A 5340-nucleotide genomic window follows, 5' to 3' on the forward strand; every position below is an offset into this window, starting at 1 on the left:
TCATGCAGACCAGATCGTGTAAAACAGGACCGTGTAAAATGGACCGTGTAAATAAAATAAAATGGACCATGTAAATAAACAGGATCGTGTAAAATGTCGTTTTCGTGTGCAACTGTAGTTGTGGTTGTGCTGAATGACCTTTCTTTATATACACTACATAACAAACTTGCTCCTTTAGAGTCGAGTGCATCTTCGGATCGATTGTAAATGTTTGCATATGCGAGGCCTTAAGTTTTATAAGAAATTGCTCAGTGTGCCACGAGGAAATGTGTGTTCAGCGAAAATTTGCATATCATTATATACAACTCTTAAAGCCTCGTCTACAACTTTGTGCAGGTTGACTTTGAGCAGAAAACGAGGAGCACCAGTAGCCCCCAGAAAAGAGCAAGCACCCTCCAAGCTCCCGAAGCTCTCTTCGACAGGAATATCATGGTCACTGTGTGGCATTGAAAGCCATTGCAAGGAGTGCCTTATCAGTACACTGTGCTGCTCTTTCATCGCAGAAGACGAAGTTGACCACTCTAGAGGAACTTCATGCTGTGTATTGTGAGTGCTTCAGTGGTTTTGGTTTTGTCCAGCCAGCAGTTAAGAAATCATGTGTCAGATTCAGCCGGGATGGCTAGAGGGAGTCAGGCAGGCATGTTTGGACATTTGTCTAGCCAAGTAGTGCCAATTTTCGCACTGGTCCTGTTGGAGTTACTGCCACAATCACAGAAGCTACGTAACCTCTCTAAATGTACAGATGTGTCGGGGAAGATTAGCTGCATTAGGTTTTTCTATAACTGATAGCTGCCAACATTCTTCATTATATAGGAGTTTTGTTCCTCACTTATGGGTGTAAAGTCCTCCACAGAAAAAATGCAACACGTCTACTTCCAGAAGGCTCCAAGGCCCTACTTGTAGGTTTTTCCGGCTTGTATCATAAGCACCTCGTTTGGGTGTACATGAACATTTTATAAACATGTACAGCGAAAAATTTGGGTGGCCGGTCGTTTTGTCGTTATCATGTTCCTCGCAGTATTCTTAAGCATGTTGTGCATTACGTTGTCAATCTGGTTCATGTGCATAGAAGATATTACGAAGTTTTAGGCTACAGTATAAAAAGCCTGGAAGCAAGCTATCAATAATTTTTTAACAGAGTTGCTTAATCTCATACATGATACATCACTAAACTTTCGTGGGTATTCATCAATGTAAGCTCGTCTTAGTGTTATCCAAAATGAAGATGTGAGTCGACAGATGGAAACATCTAGTAATCAGGGTGAACAGTGGAAGTGCCTCAGACAGGCTGGCCGATGTTGCGATAGGAGGACCTAATTTTTAGAAGTCACCTTGTCATCCTTGGCGTGTTAGTTTAAATAAGGTCAGTAATGACATCATCTTTTGCTGTAGGCGTGTGTGCCTGTTGGAAATGTTTGTCTGAGAAAAAAAAAAAACTATAACGCAGAAGAGTGCAGCCCTTGCTTCTTTTCAAGTTAGGTTGCGCTGATACAAAGTGTTCTCTCCTCCAAAGGGAAGCAAAAAAAAGATAAATGATAGAAAAGAAGAAAAAAGAAGAAAGAAAAGGGGGATGCAAAGTAAAAGTAGTGCTACACTGCTCCTACTTTGCATCCCCCCTTTTCTTCTTTTTTTCTTCTCTTGTTTTCTTTTTTCACCTTTTTTGTTACATTTGCATTGTCCCATCTAGTGCATGAATCAATGACACATGGCTTTGCTATAGCAAAGATGCCTATGTGGTGTTGGATTGAACAGTGCATTGTACTTCATTCAGTTAATTACAGACTGATCAGTCTTGCAATAAGTGCTTCCTGTCTATCACCACACATGTTCAAATGAAAAGTTTGTGCTTGGCTCTTAGTATGCTGGTATATAGCTTGTGTCTTGGACTACTCAAAATGAATGTTGTTTTGCTGCTGTTTATGGTAATGAATTTATCCAACATGAAAATATCTTGCCTTGCGAACTTTGTCGGACCTGCCTTTCTTTTTCTTTCCTATGCAGGCATTGTATGTGAGGGAGGCAGTAACAGAGAGGTGATAGCTTGAGCTTCGGAAGAATAAATGCTGGCAGTGAAGCAATTACACATCAAACATCCCAGCCATTTTGCCAACCGTACTAAATGTGTTTTGAAAAAAAAATATTGTGCTCGGTTACTGTATTAAAAACAGCAAAATGCTAAAATATATCGCAGAGAACAAAATATTAGGCCACGTTGGTGCCTTCTGGACTTCCCAGGATGTCGTCTGGGTGTTGTTTGTAAAAAGTAAAAAGTGTTTCAAAAATACTGCCTCTTTTACACCAAATTCGGTCTAGGTATTAAGTAAAGGTGATTGTGTGTAGTGCATGAAGCTCAGTAATATTAGTGCAATTTTTTTGCCACATCAAAAGCAAGGAAGCAGTTCTTTCTATATGGCAAGTTATATGATTACACTTTGTCTTAAAGTAGAAATGAATTTTTGAAGTTTTCTTATGAAGGCTGTTTTCTGCATTTGATATACGACAGCTTCCGTTCCGAAGTTCTCCATGGCCCTCAATAGGAGACTTCAAAAATCATTTTCCTTATTTAAACAAAAATTGTAATGATAACACTTGCCATGTAACAAGAACTGTTTATTTGCTTTCAACTTACACATAAAAGTAATTTTCAATTAGACAAACACACAGCTCAAGTTGCATCTCAATGTGGACAAAAACGATTATATAGTGATATTTGTAATCTGGACCTAACATTATTTTTTTTCGCGAAATATAACTTCTGTGCAGTGAGTATTTGTGGCTCAAATATTCATACAAAGTGCAGTATTGCCATACAAGAAATGCAAACGATAAACAGTTTGGCTGAATTCTTCAAAGCCTATGTAGCGGAAAAATTGCACTAATGTTACTCGACTTCAAATACTTTAAGAAGCACCTTTACTTAATATGTAGATCAAATTTGATATGGCAAGAAAAAGCGGTACTTCAAAATTTTTCTCACAAATAACACCCGCACGACATTCTGCGAAATTCTGATGGTACCCACGTGACCTCTACTTTTTTCTCTTCAAAACATTTCTGCAAATAGCTATTTTCAGAAGAGTAAATTACCATCATTTTTTAAACTATACATCTGTGATGGTCGCCAGGCAGTATGGTTTGTATGTTTGGTGTAGAATAGCCCAGTGCGAAAAACAACAAATGTCTGAGTATCCTTTGACGCTCGGGCAATTTCGAAAGCATTTGTTTGTTAGCAGCAATTCAGTTAAGCCCTTGTCTTTATGCTTAGGCCCAGAAACAAAACACAAGTAACCAAAGTAGTCCTAAGAGTCATGCAGTCTCGCTGTTCCAAGGCTTGTGGAGCCTAATTTAGTGCAAGCTTCACCATGTTTTAAAAATTCAGATTCAACCAACAGGTTTTGGAGGCACAGTGCATTTTCAGCTAACTTGTTTCACACCAGTTACTTTGATAAAAAGCGGGAAGTAGAGGTAAAAATACCATTTTAAAGGCATTGTAGATAATAACAAAAAGGACTGCTTTCTTTTTTTGTGTGGTGCTTTGCCTGAACGCTGTGCTTTTTGTGGTATAGTTCATTGTCTAGTGAACAGAGGCCTTAAAAACTAACATTAGCCATGTTGAGGTCGATTTCTTGGTTATAGTTATAGTAGCCATATTAAAAATATATGACTTCAAACTTGATTGTTCTTTTGAAGATGTTTTCTTGCATAATGATATTTCAGAGTCTTAGTCAATTTTGTTATAAGAAAACGTGATGTCATAATAGGGTCACTTTTTGTAGGGTCGTTCAGTTCTACCTTACCTTTTATATTCCTAATAGAGCAGTTATTTTCAATATTGGTATTTAAAATGGAATGAGCATGCTGTATGTAGTAAGGTGTAAGCACTTACGATAGCACATGCACACAACTTTTCTGTTGGCAGTTTATTTCTGTTATTCTTGATTTATATGTGGGGTTTCACGTCCGAAAACCACGATATGATTATGAGAGACGCCGTAGTGGAGGGCACTGGAAACTTCGACCACTTGGGGTTCTTTAACGTACACCCAAATCAGCACACGTGCCTACAGCATTTCTGCCTCCATCGGAAATGGAGCCGAGATTTGATACCGCGACCTGCGGGTCAGCAGCCGAATTTCTGGTACTCTTGCTCCCCTATATGTGTGCAGTTCGGTTATAGTTATCTGGCTTGCACAGATTTTTAATGGCACCTGCCTTGTCCTGCTTGCTTTCATGGTGATTTTAACCTTCATAAGTTACATAGGTTTACCTCTCAAAATTGTTCAAGATGCCAATTTTGTGCACAAACTGTATAGTATAAAGGCAGCAGATATACATGCACACACTATTAAATGTACATTGAGAGCTTTCACTTGCAGTTTCTAAAGTTTTACTGTGCAGGAAGCATTTAAATCATAATTTCATAAGGACATAATAATCGATTATCTCTACCATTGAAAAGCGTGACAACCTAGTTATTTTCACTGTGGTAAGCATGCTGTTTTCTTTGATGTGGCAGAACTAATTTATACACTCATTCCTTCTATTATTCACATATGCATAACTTGAAGGATTGTGTGCCTTACATTTTCAGTTTCATTCTGTGTGTTATATTTCTTGTGCATGTGAACTAATGTGCTAACATGTGTCTCTGACATTATTTGTGCCAATTATTTTCATTTCCAGGTGCCTATGAAGGACACATAAGTTCTATGGCAGTGACCTTCCAAATTTACAGTGGTGCCGGAGCCTCAAGCAGCATTTCGCCGATCTCCACAAGGCGTTCATGATACAAACACAGCGCCACACTTTCACAGTGCTATGATTATTATTTATGTTTAAATATTTCATTCTAAAATTGCTGTTACATTGTGTTTTGTGCCACCATCCTGTGGCTTAGGTGGAGCTCGTGAAATTACGGTGTAGTCACCTCATTTGTGTACCATCAACACTGCAATGTCACCATTCACAGCTGGAGCATACAGACAAATAAAAAAATATATTGATTGTAGCAGGGCTGGTGTGTATAATAATGCTTCTCAATTGATAATAATAACTTTATAAATTCTTGCATAGAACACTGCATTAATGTCTTGCATAGAACACTGCATTAATGTGTTGCAATGTAACCACCATTTGTGATCGCTAGCATGTTAATTTAGTAGTTTTGTAATGTATTTTATTTGAAAGGTAATTTTGCTTCTGCATCACGACAATTAGAAAGATGCCGATAATTCAATCCCTCATTAGGTAGCTTCTTAACACATTTGTTTCTTTCAAGCCTTTGTTTACTCATCAAGGCTGTTTCAGATAGCAAACATATTTCACCTTCATGCAACAGAT

At 38.2% G+C, this 5340-nt stretch overlaps 1 long non-coding RNA gene across 1 annotated transcript; it reads left to right on the forward strand.

Moving 5' to 3' along the window:
- The first annotated feature begins 391 nt into the window (after window positions 1-391).
- On the forward strand, window positions 392-5008 carry LOC142817942 (uncharacterized). Its single transcript, XR_012895429.1, has 2 exons — window positions 392-546; window positions 4684-5008. It is a non-coding gene; the product is annotated as an uncharacterized LOC142817942 (long non-coding RNA).
- Window positions 5009-5340: the final 332 nt, after the last annotated feature.

The sequence above is a fragment of the Rhipicephalus microplus genome, chromosome 5 (assembly GCF_043290135.1).
Source record: "Rhipicephalus microplus isolate Deutch F79 chromosome 5, USDA_Rmic, whole genome shotgun sequence".
Classification (NCBI taxonomy): domain Eukaryota; kingdom Metazoa; phylum Arthropoda; class Arachnida; order Ixodida; family Ixodidae; genus Rhipicephalus; species Rhipicephalus microplus.